General features: G+C 37.2%; 1 long non-coding RNA gene across 1 annotated transcript in view; it reads right to left on the bottom strand.

The window, feature by feature from the left end:
• LOC134758459 (uncharacterized) overlaps positions 1-17,080 on the bottom strand; it is a 138,974-nt gene that overhangs the window by 41,795 nt on the left and 80,099 nt on the right. The gene's annotated exons all lie outside the window — the stretch shown is intronic.

The following is a 17,080-nucleotide window of genomic DNA, read 5'->3' on the forward strand; positions in this document are numbered from 1 at the left end:
AGTTCTAAGAAGTCCTAAATTTTAAAAAGTCTACATATTTTAAATGAGTAATTTTTATTGTACACAAGTGTTCCTCTGGACATACTTTGAGAAATATTGCCCTAAGTAATAAAAAATGACATGAATCTTCCTTTAAGCAAAAATAGACCTAGGGTTTGCCTGCTAGATTTCTGTTTACTCAGGATTTCCTCTGTCTTTCTACCGTGTCTTGTGATTTATAATGAAAAATGAGTTCTTCTTCTACCAAAAATCAACTTAAATTAGTGAATGAAATTGTAAAGGTGTTTAGTAACTTAGTTTTGACAGAGGTGAAAGCTAAAATAAAATGCTAAATGTTAGTGGAAAGGGAAATGTGGTCAACGTACACAGGACATGACAAGAACTGGACTAAAAGGTGTCCTTCCGGTTTACAGCCCATTATATTAACCTCGCACACAGTCCCAGCCACAGGCCCACTTCTCTTCATGATTCTCCAACCCTCCTGTTCATCCTCTCCATTATCCTATACTCTTGGAACTCCTGACTTCTCAAACATTTCCCTTTTCCCCACCTTTTTTTTTGGATTTTACTTTCCTGGATAGATGTTCTGATAATGAACAGTTGCTCCCCCTCAAACGTCAACCACCACCCCACCACCCTGTTCTTGGATTCGGATCCTGTCCTTAATGTTAAGATTCACACTTCCCACTTCTCTTGATTCATCAGAAGAAATCAAACAGATCACCCAGACTCTAAACTGCTCATCTATACCTCATTCTTCACACTAGATTCACTGACTCACCATCTCTTTAATAAATGCTCCTATATTTATGTTCTTATATCACTAGGGAATTATACAAATGAACATTGGAACGTAAGACCTTCAAATAAAAAGTGCTTATATTCTGTAAGTAAATTTTGTGTTACTGAAAATGAGGTCCTCTTATTTATTGTAGTTTCTAACATACATGGACAGAGGGGAGGGGTGGAAATGAATGGGCAGCTTTTCCCCAATTATGAAAAATACAAACCACTAATTCAAGAATTTAAAAAACTCAGGTATTCTTCAGAAAAGGTGGGGAAAGGGAAGTAATGAGCAACAGAACTCAAGGAAACAAACTGTGGGGAAAATAGATAATTTAGCATAACCTTACAGAAATCCAAATCACCTTACAATCTCTCTCTCTCTCTCTCTCTCTCTCTCTCTCTGTCTGCAGTCAATCTATAGTCTTCTTTTTCTATCTAGAGACAAGATTTGGGGTACCACGAATATTTTTTATTTTAGTCTCATGATTTTTATGTATATGATGCTTCCTGCCAAATAGTTGAGCCATTAGAATTACACATCTAGCCTGTAACACTGTGTGTTGTCCTTTAGTTGACCGTCTGCACCAATGAAAGGCACTGTTGTTAAGACATGTCCCTTTGCCCTTGTGGTTACCATTTTACTCCAAACGATTTCCAAGGGTGAAGCTATTATATTACTTCAGCTACTGTATTCACCCTATTCAGTCATATTTTGGCTACAAGCCTAATAAGAGGCAGAGTCAATACTGAATTCAGATGAATTTATGCATCTATATTTTTTAAAGATACTTTTATAACAAGGAACTACTGCCTATTAAAAGCAATATAATTGACAATTATGATATCAAAATAATGTAACACACTGGTCACTTGATTTAAGTAGCACATTAAGAGAAAAAACATTCTTATGTAAATTTCTTTTAATCTGTCATTGATTTTAACATACATTCAGATATGTATTTTGGTGGCAAAAATTTGGCCTTTGTATGTAGTATGTGTTATAAGTAAAAATGGGATTTGTATAAAATCAAATATTTAAAATAAAAAATAACATTTTTGATTAAAAACTAAGCAAACCTTCAAAATTATAATAATGTAATAAACACAAAGATAAAACAAAAACAAATAAAATATACTATACTAGAAACTAAAAATACATGTCATGTGCTTCATATGATGCTGCTTCTATAGAGAAAGTAAGTTCTAATTCTCAAGTATTCTACTTTCTACAAATCTCAAAGAACTTCAACACTTGAGACAAATGTTTTAATTTTTATTTGCACAGTAAGCACAAACTGAAGAAATGTGTCTCTCTCTAAGCATTTGCATTGAATAGTCCTTGGAATAACTGCTTCTATCTTGGTGTGTTACCTTGGACAATTCATTTTAAATTTCTGGTCTCAGTTTCTTCATTTATACAGTAAAAACTAACAGGAAGCATAGAGTTCAGTGGTTTTTATGGTTTCTTCAAGATGCTTCAGAAACAGCAAGAAAGAAATTGAATTTTATTTCTATTAAATATTGGTCCCACACAGGGATACCATGAAAAAGTGAGTTAGGGTTTTAACAGATCCTCCCAAAAAAACATTTTAAGTAACTATACAATCTAAGTAGAAATAGTATGCTTACTATGCAAACACAGCCTCAAGACAAGTCCCTTGGCCAAAACATACAGGTTGTTGCCTCCAAATCTCTTCAATATAGAAATTCTCAAGCCACCACTAAATCCACTACTTCATTTTTTAAAGTTTTGTTTTGTTCAATTTTTTTAATGACTAGTATAACCAAAAGAAAATGGGTTTTGTGGTTAGACAAATTGGGGTTCAAATCCCCAGTCTGCTTTCTATGAAACGCTGGACAGGTTTTTCAATATTTCAGAGCTTTGGTTTTCTCATTTTAAAACAGATAATAATACCTACCTTACAATGTCACTGGGGTAATAAATAAAATACTGCATATAACTCAAATGTTAAAGATTGGATGGCTTTCTTTGGACTATAAACTTTCTGATAACTCCCCAGTTCTTTGAGTGGCACCCCTAAGAATTATAGTAATTCTTGAGGCAATTACACACATTGTTATCCTTTGCCTTTGTGCCTCTATCTTCCTCAAATATTACCTCTGCTTCACTCCACATGAAAATCAATATTCTTTTAGTTTTCACAGGCATTCATAAGTAAAAATGTGATTACATAAGGTAGTTGATATATTTGTCTCTCTTCCTAGTTTCCTCTCCCTATGTGCCTTTCCATTCATTTCTCCAGGATTGGCCTGACAATTCTAAATTTTTCTTCCTCATTATGAAGAACAATTTCTTTTGATGTAAAGCTTTGGCAATAGCTATCATTCGTATCCTGATGGTAGAGACCTCACCTAATTCACATATTGCCCTTGTATTATTTTCAACAGCTACAGAAAACATATTTCTAGAAAGTTTTAGCATTGTGATTATCTCCTCAATATTTATTCCATCAATTTTTTTTATATTTAGTAGTCGTGCTGTTTAGGTTTAGTTAAGCCTTATTACTCAAAGTGTGTTCCAAAGGCCATCCACTGTCAACATCACCTGGAAACTCATTAAAAAAGCAAAATCTCAGGGTCCATTCCAGAATAATGAGTTCGGGCCACAGGTAACTTCATCTGTCTTGCCACACAATCTTCAAAAGTTCACACAACTCAAGCCTAAGCCAATCACACTTATAAATTCCTAGTCCCAGGAATCAGTTTAAGATGTGTAAAACCTTAAGACTGTCCAATCAGTGATGCTTATGATTTGTGTTTTGTGTTTGTAAACACGGGCTTTTTCTTCCCCCACCACACCATCCCTCAAATATGCATAAGGAAGTATGGCTCTCTGGTTGCTCTATGAAGCCACCTTGTAATAGTGAAGCAACAAGCCTGAGGACAAATCTTATATAAAGAGGGTCTCATGAGTCTCAGAGAAATGGAAACAACTGTGATGAACTGGCCTCTGAAGCTCCTTCTACCTTTCCACAACATAACCAAACTAATTCAGATTATTTTTTGAGGCTAGCTGGAAAAACTATGGCCTATAGGCCAAATCTAGTTTGTATTATTGTAATCTAAAGAATTATTTTTAATTCTAAAAAGATGTAGAAAGACATGAGAAGAGTTCAAAAAGATGACAGAGTAGGAAGCACCAGAAATCTGTTCCCCCACCTAGAAAACAATTGCATTGACAGAATTTGTCTAATATAACTAGTTTGGAACTGTAGAATCTATTGAAGAATTATAACTTCCAGAATAAGGCTTGAAGACAAATTGCTGTTGATTTGGGTCAGTTTCAGCTCTTATCACAGTAGCAGGTACCAATCCCCCACCCTCAGCCCCACAGCAGGCAGTTGTGTACCTATTCCTGAATCAACAAGTACAGAGCTTGTAGGAGCCAGAGTGAGCAAAAAGTGTCCCATCCTCCAAATATCAGGAATCTGTGCTCTGATTACTGATTGCTGCTTCTATTACAGAGGTGCAGACAAAGGGGTAGGTGGCCATTATTATTGCATCTCCCCCAGTGGCTACAAGCCCTTCAATCCTCCAGCTGAAAGGACTTCCAGGGGATTTAAAGGGCCAACACCCTTTCTCTCCTCTCATTTTTCCCTTTTTCCTTTTTTGGGAGCCAGATATTAAGGACCAGGACATTCAAAAACAACTGCATATATGGGGGAAGTAGAAGGTGACCATGCATGCCCAGGGAAAGGCACAGACTCAGAAAAGACCTGAGAAGACCTTAAGTTCACACCTCAGGCTTATCCTTAGCACACAGACTGCCTTCAACAATCGAAAAATAAAAATAAAAATAAAACTAACAAAATTAACAAAAAAACGGCAAACTCTAGAGAAGGAAGAGAATCTGATTTAAAGAGTTAGCACATTATTAGATTCAAATGTCCAGTTTTCTACAAAAAATCATGGGCATATAAAGAAACAAGAAAATATGGCCCATTCAAAGAATAAATCAATCAATCAACAGAAACTGTCCCTGAAAAGGGCCTAATGGCAGATTTACTAGACAAACACTTTAAAACAATAAAGATAGTCAAAAAACTAAAAGAAGATGTGCAGAAAGTCAAGAAAATGATGAGTGAACAAAATGGAAATATCAATGAAGAGCTAAATAACCTAAAAAAAAAAACAAAAAGAAATTCTGGAGCTGAATATTATAATTGAAATGAAAATTTCCCTAGAGGTATTCAAAGGCAGATTTGAACAGACAGAAAAAGGAATCAGTAAACATAAGGCTAGGACAATGAAATTACTAAGTCAGACAAACAGAAAGAAAAAAGATTGAGGAAAGGTGAACGGAGCCTAAGGAACCTATAGTACAGCATTAAGCAGACTAACATATGTATTGTGGGAGTCCCAGGGGAAGAGAGAAAGAAAACAGCTGAGAAAATATTTGAGGAAATAATAGTTGAAAACTTCTCAAATTTGATGAGAGACATAAATATGAATATAAACATCCAAGAAGCTCAATAAACTCCAAGTATGGTGAACTCAAAAAGATCCACATCAAGACACATATAAGCAAACTTTTGAAAGACAAATAATCTTGAAAGTAGCAAGAGAGAAGCAATTGATCATATATAAGGGATGCCCAATAAGATAACCAGCAGATTTCTTATGGGGAACTTTGAAGGCCAGAGGCAGTGGGCTACCACTTTCAAAGTACTAAAAGAAAAAACTGTCAGCCAAGAATTACATATATGGCAAAACTGTCTTTCAAAATTGAGGGAATAATGAGAACGTTCCCAGATAAAAAAAAAGCCAAGGGAGTTCATTACCACTAGACCTATGCTATAAGAGATGGTCAAGAGAGTCCTACAGGGTGAAGTGAAAGGCCAGTAGACATTAACTCAAAGCCATATGAAGAAATAAAGATCTCAATAAAGATAAATACATGAGAAATTATAAAAGCTAGTACTATTGCAACAATGATTTGTAACTTCACTTTTTGTTCTCTACAGTAACAATATTTAAAAGACATACTTTTAAAAAAATTATTAGTCTAACATCTAATATTACTGTAACTTTTATTTGCAACAACTACACATTCTGTTTTCTACATTTTTTAAGAGAGTAATGCATTTAAAATAAGTAACTATGTTTTGGAGCACACAATGTATAAAGATATAATTTGGTGACAAGAACTAAAAGGGAGGGAAACATGAGTGGTAAAGAAGCAGAGTTTTTGTATATGAATGAAGTTAAACTGATATAAATTCAAATTAGACTATCACAACTTTAGTCTATTAAATGTAATCTCCAAGTTAATTATGAGGGAAATAAATACAGAATATACAAAAGAAAATGAGAGAATAATTTAAACATAAGAATTTAAATGTTTTACTACAAAAAAATTAAACAGAAAAGAAGACAACAATGCAGGAAGTGAGGGACAAAACCAAAAGGCATGTAGAAAACATATAACAAATGAGAGAAATATATGATACAAACATATATGGCATGGTGAAAACAAATAGCAAAATGACAGAAATAAGTCCCTCCTAACCAGTAATAATGTTAAATGTAAATGTATTAAACTCTTCGTACAAAAGACAGACTGACAGAATTTCTAAACTTTTATGATCAAACTATATGCTGTTTATAAAAGACTCACTCGCTTTACATCTTAAGACAAAAGAGACTGAAAGTGAAAGGATGGGAAAAGATACTTCATATAACTAGTAACTAAAAGAGACTAAATGTGGCCATGTTAATATTGGACAAAATAGACAAAATGAGACAAAGCAAAAATATTATATATTAATAAAAGTTTTAATACAGTAAGAAAATATAACAATTATAAACATTTATGCACCTAATAACAGGCTTTCAAAATATATGATGCAAAAACTGACAGAATTTAAAGGAGAGATATAAAGTTCTATGTATTTTAATAACTTATTCTCAAGACTGGATAGAACAACCAGGAAAAAAAAGTAAATAAAAGAAATAAACAATAAAATAAGCCAACTAGATGTAATAGACAAATACAGAACACTCCATTCAACAACCACAATATACACATTTTTCTCAAGTGCACCTGGAACATTTTCTGGGATAGACCATATGTTAAGCCACAAATTAAGTTTATATATACATATGTGTGTGTGTGCGTGTGTGTGTGTATGTATATATACATATATATATATTAAAAAAATTCTTTTTTCTTGAGATGGAGTCTCACTCTGTTACCCAGGCTGGAGTGCAATGGTGCAAACTCAGCTCACTGCAACCTCCGCCTCCTGGATTCAAGTAATTCACCTGCCTCAGCGTCCCAAGTAGCTGGGATTACAGGCACCTGCTACCCTGCCTGGCTAATTTTTGTATTTTTAGTAGAGAAGGTGTTTCCTCATGTTGGCCAGGCTGGTCTCAAACTCCCAACCTCAGGTGATCTGCCCACCTTGGCCTCCCAAAGTGCTGGGATTACAGGCATGAGCCACTGTGCCTGGCCCAAGATTCAATATATTTTAAAGGTTGATAATATACAAAGAATCTTCTCAAACCACAACAGGATAATCTTAGAACTCAATAAAAAGTAAAGCAGAAAAATTCATAAATTTTTGGATATTAAACAATGCACTCAACTCATAATATTGTTGTTAATCATTATTAAACAAGAATGGATCAAAGAAGAAATCAGAAGGGAAATTAGAAAATACCTAGAGATGGCGACAACAAAAACCTTACACCAAAATTTACAGCAAAAGTGGTGCTGAGGGAAAAATTTATACCTATAAATGCTCGTATTTGAAAAAACAAAGATTTCAAATAAACAACCTACCTTTACAACTTAAGAAACTAGAAGATAGTATAGGGAGGAGCCAAGATGGCGGAATAGGAACCGCTCCAATCTATAGCTCCCAGCCTGAGCGACGCAGAAGACGGGTGATTTCTGCATTTCCATCTGAGGTACCGGGTTCATCTCACTAGGGAGTGCCAAACAGTGGGCGCAGGTCAGTGGGTGCGCGCACCATGTATGAGCCGAAGCAGGGCAAGGCATTGCCTCACTCAGGAAGCACAAGGGGTCAGGGAGTTCCCTTTCCTAATCAAAGAAAGGGGTGATGGACGGCACCTGGAAAATTGGGTCACTCCCACCCGAATACAGCGCTTTTCCCACGGGCTTTAAAAACGGCGCACCACGAGATTATATCCTGCACCTGGCTCGGAGGGTCCTACCCCACGGAGTCTCGCTGATTGCTAGCACAGCAGTCTGAGATCAAACCGCAAGGCAGCAGCAAGGCTGGGGGAGGGGAGCCCGCCATTGCCCAGGCTTGCTTAGGTAAACAAAGCAGCCGGGAAGCTCAAACTCCGTGGAGCCCACCACAGGTGAAGGAGGCCTGCTTGCCTCTGTAGGCTCCACCTCTGGGGGCAGGGCACAGACAAACAAAAAGACAGCAGTAACCTCTGCAGACTTAAATGTCCCTGTCTGACAGCTTTGAAGAGAGCAGGGGTTCTCCCAGTATGCAGCTGGAGATCTGAGAACGGGCAGACTGCCTCCTCAAGTGGGTCCCTGACCCCTGACCCCCGACCCCCGAGCAGCCTAACTGGGAGGCACCCTCCAGCAGGGGCACACTGACACCTCACACTGCAGGGTACTCCAACAGACCTGCAGTTGAGGGTCCTGTCTGTTAGAAGGAAAACTAACAAACAGAAAGGACATCCACACCAAAAACCCATCTGTACATCACCATCATCAAAGACCAAAAGTAGATAAAACCACAAAGATGGGAAAAAAACAGAACAGAAAAACTGGAAACTCTAAAAATCAGAGCACCTCTCCTCCTCCAAAGGAACGCAGTTCCTCACCAGCAACAGAACAAAGCTGGACGGAGAATGACTTTGACAAGCTGAGAGAAGAAGGCTTCAGACGATCAAATTACTCTGAGCTATGGGAGGACATTCAAACCAAAGGCAAAGAAGTTGAAAACTTTGAAAAAAATTTAGAAGAACGTATAACTAGAATAACCAATACAGAGAAGTGCTTAAAGGAGCTGATGGAGCTGAAAACCAAGGCTCGAGAACTACGTGAAGAATGCAGAAGCCTCAGGAGCCGATGCGATCAACTGGAAGAAAGGGTATCAGCAATGGAAGATGAAATGAATGAAATGAAGTCAGAAGGAAAGTTTAGAGAAAAAAGAATAAAAAGAAATGAGCAAAGCCTCCAAGAAATATGGGACTATGTGAAAAGACCAAATCTACATCTGATTGGTGTACCTGAAAGTGATGGGGAGAATGGAACCAAGTTGAAAAACACTCTGCAGGATATTATCAAGGAGAATTTCCCCAATCTAGCAAGGCAGGCCAACACTCAGATTCAGGAAATACAGAGAATGCCACAAAGATACTCCTCGAGAAGAGCAACTCCAAGACACATAATTGTCAGATTCACCAAAGTTGAAATGAAGGAAAAAATGTTAAGGGCAGCCAGAGAGAAAGGTCGGGTTACCCTCAAAGGGAAGCCCATCAGACTAACAGCGGATCTATCGGCAGAAACCCTACAAGCCAGAAAAGAGTGGGGGCCAATATTCAACATTCTTAAAGAAAAGAATTTTCAAACCAGAATTTCATATCCACCCAGACTAAGCTTCATAAGTGAAGGAGAAATAAAATACTTTACAGACAAGCAAATGCTGAGAGATTTTGTCACCACCAGGCCTGCCCTAAAAGAGCTCCTGAAGGAAGCACTAAACATGGAAAGGAAAAACCGGTACCAGCCGCTGCAAAATCATGCCAAAGTGTAAAGACCATCGAGACTAGGAAGAAACTACATCACCTGACGAGCAAAATAACCAGCTAACATCATAATGACAGGATCAGATTCACACATAACAATATTAACTTTAAATGTAAATGGACTAAATGCTCCAATTAAAAGACACAGACTGGCAAATTGGATAAAGAGTCAAGACCCATCAGTGTGCTGTATTCAGGAAACCCATCTCACGTGCAGAGACACATATAGGCTCAAAATAAAAGGATGGAGGAAGATCTACCAAGCAAATGGAAAACAAAAAAAGGCAGGGGTTGCAATCCTAGTCTCTGATAAAACAGACTTTAAACCAACAAAGATCAAAAGAGACAAAGAAGGCCATTACATAATGGTAAGGGGATCAATTCAACAACAAGAGCTAACTACCCTAAATATATATGCACCCAATACAGGAGCACCCAGATTCATATAGCAAGTCCTGAGTGACCTACAAAGAGACTTAGACTCCCACACATTAATAATGGGAGACTTTAACACCCCACTGTCAACATTAGACAGATCAACGAGACAGAAAGTCAACAAGGATACCCAGGAATTGAACTCAGCTCTGCACCAAGCAAACCTAATAGACATCTACAGAACTCTGCACCCCAAATCAACAGAATATACATTTTTTTCAGCACCACACCACACCGATTCCAAAAATTGACCACTTACTTGGAAGTAAAGCTCTCCTCAGCAAATGTAAAAGAACAGACATTATAACAAACTATCTCTCAGACCACAGTGCAATCAAACTAGAACTCAGGATTAAGAATCTCACTCAAAACCGCTCAACTACATGGAAACTGAACAACCTGCTCCTGAATGACTACTGGGTACATAACGAAATGAAGGCAGAAATAAAGATGTTCTTTGAAACCAATGAGAACAAAGACACAACATACCAGAATCTCTGGGATGCATTCAAAGCAGTGTGTAGAGGGAAATTTATAGCACTAAATGCCCACAAGAGAAAGCAGGAAAGATCCAAAATTGACACCCTAACATCACAATTAAAAGAACTAGAAAAGCAAGAGCAAACACATTCAAAAGGTAGCAGAAGGCAAGAAATAACTAAAATCAGAGCAGAACTGAAGGAAATAGAGACACAAAAAACCCTTCAAAAAATTAATGAATCCAGGAGCTGGTTTTTTGAAAGGATCAACAAAATTGATAGACCGCTAGCAAGACTAATAAAGAAAAAAAGAGAGAAGAATCAAATAGATGCAATTAAAAATGATAAAGGGGATATCACCACCGATCCCACAGAAATACAAACTACCATCAGAGAATACTACAAACACCTCTACGCAAATAAACTAGAAAATCTAGAAGAAATGGATAAATTCCTTGACACATACACTCTCCCAAGACTAAACCAGGAAGAAGTTGAATGTCTGAATAGACCAATAACAGGATCTGAAATTGTGGCAATAATCAATAGCTTACCAACCAAAAAGAGTCCAGGACCAGATGGATTCACAGCCGAATTCTACCAGAGGTACAAGGAGGAACTGGTACCATTCCTTCTGAAACTATTCCAATCAATAGGAAAAGAGGGAATCCTCCCTACCTCATTTTATGAGGCCAGCATCATTCTGATACCAAAGCCGGGCAGAGACACAACAAAAAAAGAGAATTTTAGACCAATATCCTTGATGAACATTGATGCAAAAATCCTCAATAAAATACTGGCAAAACGAATCCAGCAGCACATCAAAAAGCTTATCCACCATGATCAGGTGGGCTTCATCCCTGGGATGCAAGGCTGGTTCAATATACACAAATCAATAAATGTAATCCAGCATATAAACAGAGCCAAAGACAAAAAACACATGATTATCTCAATAGATGCAGAAAAGGCCTTTGACAAAATTCAACAACCTTCATGCTAAAAACTCTCAATAAATTAGGTATTGATGGGACACATTTCAAAATACTAAGAGCTATCTATGACAAACCCACAGCCAATATCATACTGAATGGGCAAAAACTGGAAGCATTCCCTTTGAAAACTGGCACAGGACAGGGATGCCCTCTCTCACCACTCCTATTCAACATAGTGTTGGAAGTTCTGGCCAGGGCAATTAGGCAGGAGAAGGAAATAAAGGGTATTCAATTAGGAAAAGAGGAAGTCAAATTGTCCCTGTTTGCAGATGACATGATTGTATATCTAGAAAACCCCATTGTCTCTGCCCAAAATCTCCTTAAGCTGATAAGAAACTTCAGCAAAGTCTCAGGATACAAAATCAATGTACAAAAATCACAAGCATTCTTATACACCAACAACAGACAAACAGAGAGCCAAATCATGAGTGAACTCCCATTCACAATTGCTTCAAAGAGAATAAAATACCTAGGAATCCAACTTACAAGGGATGTGAAGGACCTCTTCAAGGACAACTACAAACCACTGCTCAAGGAAATAAAAGAGGATACAAACAAATGGAAGAACATTCCATGCTCATGGGTAGGAAGAATCAATATCGTGAAAATGGCCATACTGCCCAAGGTAATTTACAGATTCAATGCCATCCCCATCAAGCTACCAATGACTTTCTTCACAGAATTGGAAAAAACTACTTTAAAGTTCATGTGGAACCAAAAAAGAGCCTGCATCGCCAAGTCAATCCTAAGCCAAAAGAACAAAGCTGGAGGCATCACACTACCTGACTTCAAACTATACTACAAGGCTACAGTCACCAAAACAGCATGGTACTGGTACCAAAACAGAGATATAGATCAATGGAACAGAACAGAGCCCTCAGAAATAATGCCGCATATCTACAACTATCTGATCTTTGACAAACCTGAGAAAAACAAGCAATGGGGAAAGGATTCCCTATTCAATAAATGGTGCTGGGAAAACTGGCTAGCCATATGTAGAAAGCTGAAACTGGATCCCTTCCTTACACCTTATACAAAAATCAATTCAAGATGGATTAAAGACTTAAACGTTAGACCTAAAACCATAAAAACCCTAGAAGAAAACCTAGGCATTACCATTCAGGACATAGGCATGGGCAAGGACTTCATGTCTAAAACACCAAAAGCAATGGCAATAAAAGACAAAATTGACAAATGGGATCTAATTAAACTAAAGAGCTTCTTCACAGCAAAAGAAACTACCATCAGAGTGAACAGGCAACCTACAAAATGGGAGAAAATTTTCGCAACCTACTCATCTGACAAAGGGCTAATATCCAGAATCTACAATGAACTCAAACAAATTTACAAGAAAAAAACAAAGAACCCCATCAAAAATGGGCAAAGGACATGAACAGACACTTCTCAAAAGAAGACATTCATGCAGCCAAAAAACACATGAAAAAATGCTCACCATCACTGGCCATCAGAGAAATGCAAATCAAAACCACAATGAGATACCATCTCACACCAGTTAGAATGGCAATCACTAAAAAGTCAGGAAACAACAGGTGCTGGAGAGGATGTGGAGAAATAGGAACACTTTTACACTGTTGGTGGGACTGTAAACTAGTTCAACCATTGTGGAAGTCAGTGTGGCGATTCCTCAGGGATCTAGAACTAGAAATAACCATTTGACCCAGCCATCCCATTACTGGGTATATACCCAAAGGATTATAAATCATGCTGCTATAAAGACACATGCACACATATGTTTATTGCGGCATTATTCACAATAGCAAAGACTTGGAACCAACCCAAATGTCCAACAATGATAGACTGGATTAAGAAAATGTGGCACATATACACCATGGAATACTATGCAGCCATAAAAAATGATGAGTTCATGTCCTTTGTAGGGACATTGGTGAAATTGGAAATCATCATTCTCAGTAAACTATCGCAAGAACAAAAAACCAAACACTGCATATTCTCACTCATAGGTGGGAATTGAACAATGAGATCACATGGACACAGGAAGGGGAACATCACACTCTGGGGACTGTTGTGGGGTGGGGGGAGGGGGGGAGGGGTAGCATTGGGAGATATACCTAATGCTAGATGAGGAGTCAGTGGGTGCAGCACACCAGCATGGCACATGTATACATATGTAACTAACCTGCACAATGTGCACATGTACCCTAAAACTTAAAGTATAATAAAAAAAATTTTAAAAAAAAAGAAACTAGAAAAAGACAAACAAACTAAACTCAAACCTAGCAAAAGGAAGAAAATAACAAAGATTAGATCGGAGATAATTAAAATAGATAATAGAAAAAAAAATAGAGAAAACCAATGAAACCAAAAGTTGATTATTTGAAAAGATACAAAAAGATAGACTAAGAAAAAGGGAGAAGGATCAAATTACTAAAACCAGTAATGAAAGTGTAAATGTTACTACCAACTCTACAAAAGTAAAAAGGATTTATAAGAAAGTACTATAAACAACTGTACATCAGGAAATTGGATAACCTAGATGAAATGGACCAATTCCTGGAAACACAAAACCTACTAAGACTAAATTATGAAGAAATAAAACATATAAATAGACCTGTAACTACTAAGGAAATTGAATTAGTAATCAAAAATCTCCTGACAAAGAAAAGCCCTGGACCTGACGTTTACAGTAGTGAATTCTACCAAACATTTTTTAAAAAACTAATACCAGCTCTTCTCAAACTTGTCCAAAAAATTTTCCCCCTCAATCAATAACTGGAATTTCCCCCAAAATCAAGGATGGGGAAGTTCTCACAAGGGCATGCCTCAGATCACCCCAAAATTTGGCCAGTTGGAATTCTAAAGAAAGAAGCATTAAATGCCAGGCTGATAAATTTGAAGCATTTATTAGGGGAACTTATGTACAGAGAGCTGCAGCAATCTTCACTGCAGACAGTGAGAGGAAAGGGGTGTTCTACTTGAGTATATGTCCAAAGCATGTAGATCAGGATATGGAGTTTATATGAGGGTTTAAGGAATTTGGCTCAGGGTCAAGACTAGCTTCTTTTAGTGTTTTTGGCAACATCCTAGATACTTCTATTAGTGCCTAGGAATACTCTAGGCTTCTGGTTGTGTTCAAGCCTGCTGGAGAAAACCTGAAGCTGTGTGGATCACAAAGTGGTCCAGGTTCCCTGTCATTTGCAATCAGGACACAAAAAGAAAGTGGGAAGGAAGAAGAATTGGGGGATTCCACAAAACTGAAGAGGAAGGAACACTTCCTAACTAATTTCATGAGGCCAGCATTACTTTGATACCAAAGTCAGACCAAGAGACTACAACACTGTAGGCTAATGTCCCTTATGAACACTGATGCAAAACTTCTCAACAAAATATGATCAAACTGAATTCAGCAGCATGTTAAAAGGATTATATGTCATGCCAAGTGGGATTTATTCCTGGGATGCAAGGATGGTTCAACATACGAAAATCAATCAATATACTACATCACATTAACAAAATGAAGAAAAAATGATCATTTCAATTGATACAGAAAAAGAATTTGACAAAATTCAACAGCATTTCATGATAAAAATAATAAACTAGGAATAGAAGAAAATTAATAAACATAATAAAAACTACATATGAAACCTAACGAAAGCTATGTATGAAAACTCCACAAAAAAATCATACTCAATGGTGAAAAAATGAAAGATTTTCCTCTAAGATCTGCAACAAGGCAAAGATGTTCAACTTCACCACTTCTATCCAACATAGTACTGAAATTTCCAGCCAGAGCAATTAGGTAAGAAAATAAAATAAAAGACATACAAATGGAAAAATTAAGAAGTGAGATTATCTCTGCCCACAGATGGTACTACAGGACTTTTTAGAGCACATGGAAAAAAAATGAAATTAAAAGATAAAAATAAGGAATATAAACTGTATTTCTCAACATAAACTCCACCAAATAAAAGTCACTTTTGTAAATGATGATACTAGCCATTTAGTCCATCCTTAAATCACTGAGGGCCCAAGGAATTTAACCATGTAAATGCCTTCATTTTTAAACTATTAACTAGATAAAAGTAAAGGCCTTTTATAGATTTATTAATAATAAGACATAAAAAGAAGTCAGAAGGGACCAAATCAGGACTGTCAGGTGGATGCCTCATGATTTCCTATCAAAACTCTCACAAAATTGTCCTTGTTTGATAAGAAGAATGAGTAGAAGCATTGTTGTGATGATGAAGGACTCTCTGATAAAGATTTCCTGGGTGTTTCTCTGCTTAATCTTTGGCTAACCTTATCCAAAAAAACTCTCAAAATAAGCAGATGTTATTGTTCTTTGACCCTCCAGAAAGTCAACCAGCAAAATTCCTTAAACAGTCCCAAAAAACATTGTCATGGCCCTCGCTCTTGACTGACCTGCTTTTGCCTTAACTGGATCACTTCCATTTCTTGACAGTCATTGTTTTGATTGTGCTATGTCTTCAGGATCATACTGGGAAAGTCATGTTTCACCTCCTGTTATAATTATTTGAAGAAATCCTTCAAGACCTTGATCCCACACATTTTAAATTGCCATTGAAAGCTCTGCTTTTGTCTGCAGCTGATCTGAGTGCAACAGTTTTGGTACCCATTAAGTGGAAAGTTGCTCAACTATAATTTTGGGGGTCAGAATTGTGTAAGCTGAACCAACTGAGATTTCCATGGAGTTGGCTATTGCTGTATCCTCTTCAATTAGGGCAAAGGCAAGATGAATTGTTTTTCTCATAAATTGGTGTGGATGGTCTGCCGCTGAAGGCTTCTTCTTGAACATCATTTTGTCTCTTCTTCAAACTAGTTGTTCATTTGTAAATTGCTAATTTCCTTGGGACACTGTTCCTGTAAACTTTTCTAAAGCATCAGTGATTTCACCATTCTTCCAACCAAGTTTCACCATAAATTTGACATTTATTCTTGCTTCAATTTTAGCAGCATTCATGTTGCTCTGATAGGAGCTTTTTACAAATTTATCTTATCCCCTTAGCACCTCAAACTAGAGCCTGTTCAGGCACATTATAAAAGGTAGTTTATTTTGGTGGAAAAGTATTTTGAAAACCATGCATAGTTTTTCCATCATGTGCATTTTCTATGAACTTTTTGAAGACACATCATGTGATCTTATATTTACAAAACCATAAAAATTCCACACCCCCCAAAAATGCTGTCAGAATAAATGAATACAGAAAAGAAGAATACAAGGTCAATACATGAAAATCAGTTGCATTTCTATATACTAACAAGAAATAATCTGAAAAGACAATTATTTTTTAAATTCCATTTACAATAGCTTCAAAAAGAGTAAAATACTTGGGAATTAATTTAACCAATGAAGTGAAAGACTTTTACAATAAAAACTACAAAATATTCCTCTCCCTCTCCCTCTCCCTCTCGCTCTCCCCACGGTCTCCCTCTCCCTCTCCCTCTCCACGGTCTCCCTCTGATGCTGAGCCAAAGCTGGACTGTACTGCTGCCATCTCGGCTCACTGCAACCTCCCTGCCTGATTCTCCTGCCTCAGCCTGCTGAGTGCCTGCGATTGCAGGCTCGCGCCGCCACTCCTGACTGGTTTTCGTATTTTTTTGGTGGAGACGGGGTTTCGCTGTGTTGGCCGG

This window comes from Gorilla gorilla, chromosome 4, assembly GCF_029281585.2.
Source record: "Gorilla gorilla gorilla isolate KB3781 chromosome 4, NHGRI_mGorGor1-v2.1_pri, whole genome shotgun sequence".
Classification (NCBI taxonomy): domain Eukaryota; kingdom Metazoa; phylum Chordata; class Mammalia; order Primates; family Hominidae; genus Gorilla; species Gorilla gorilla.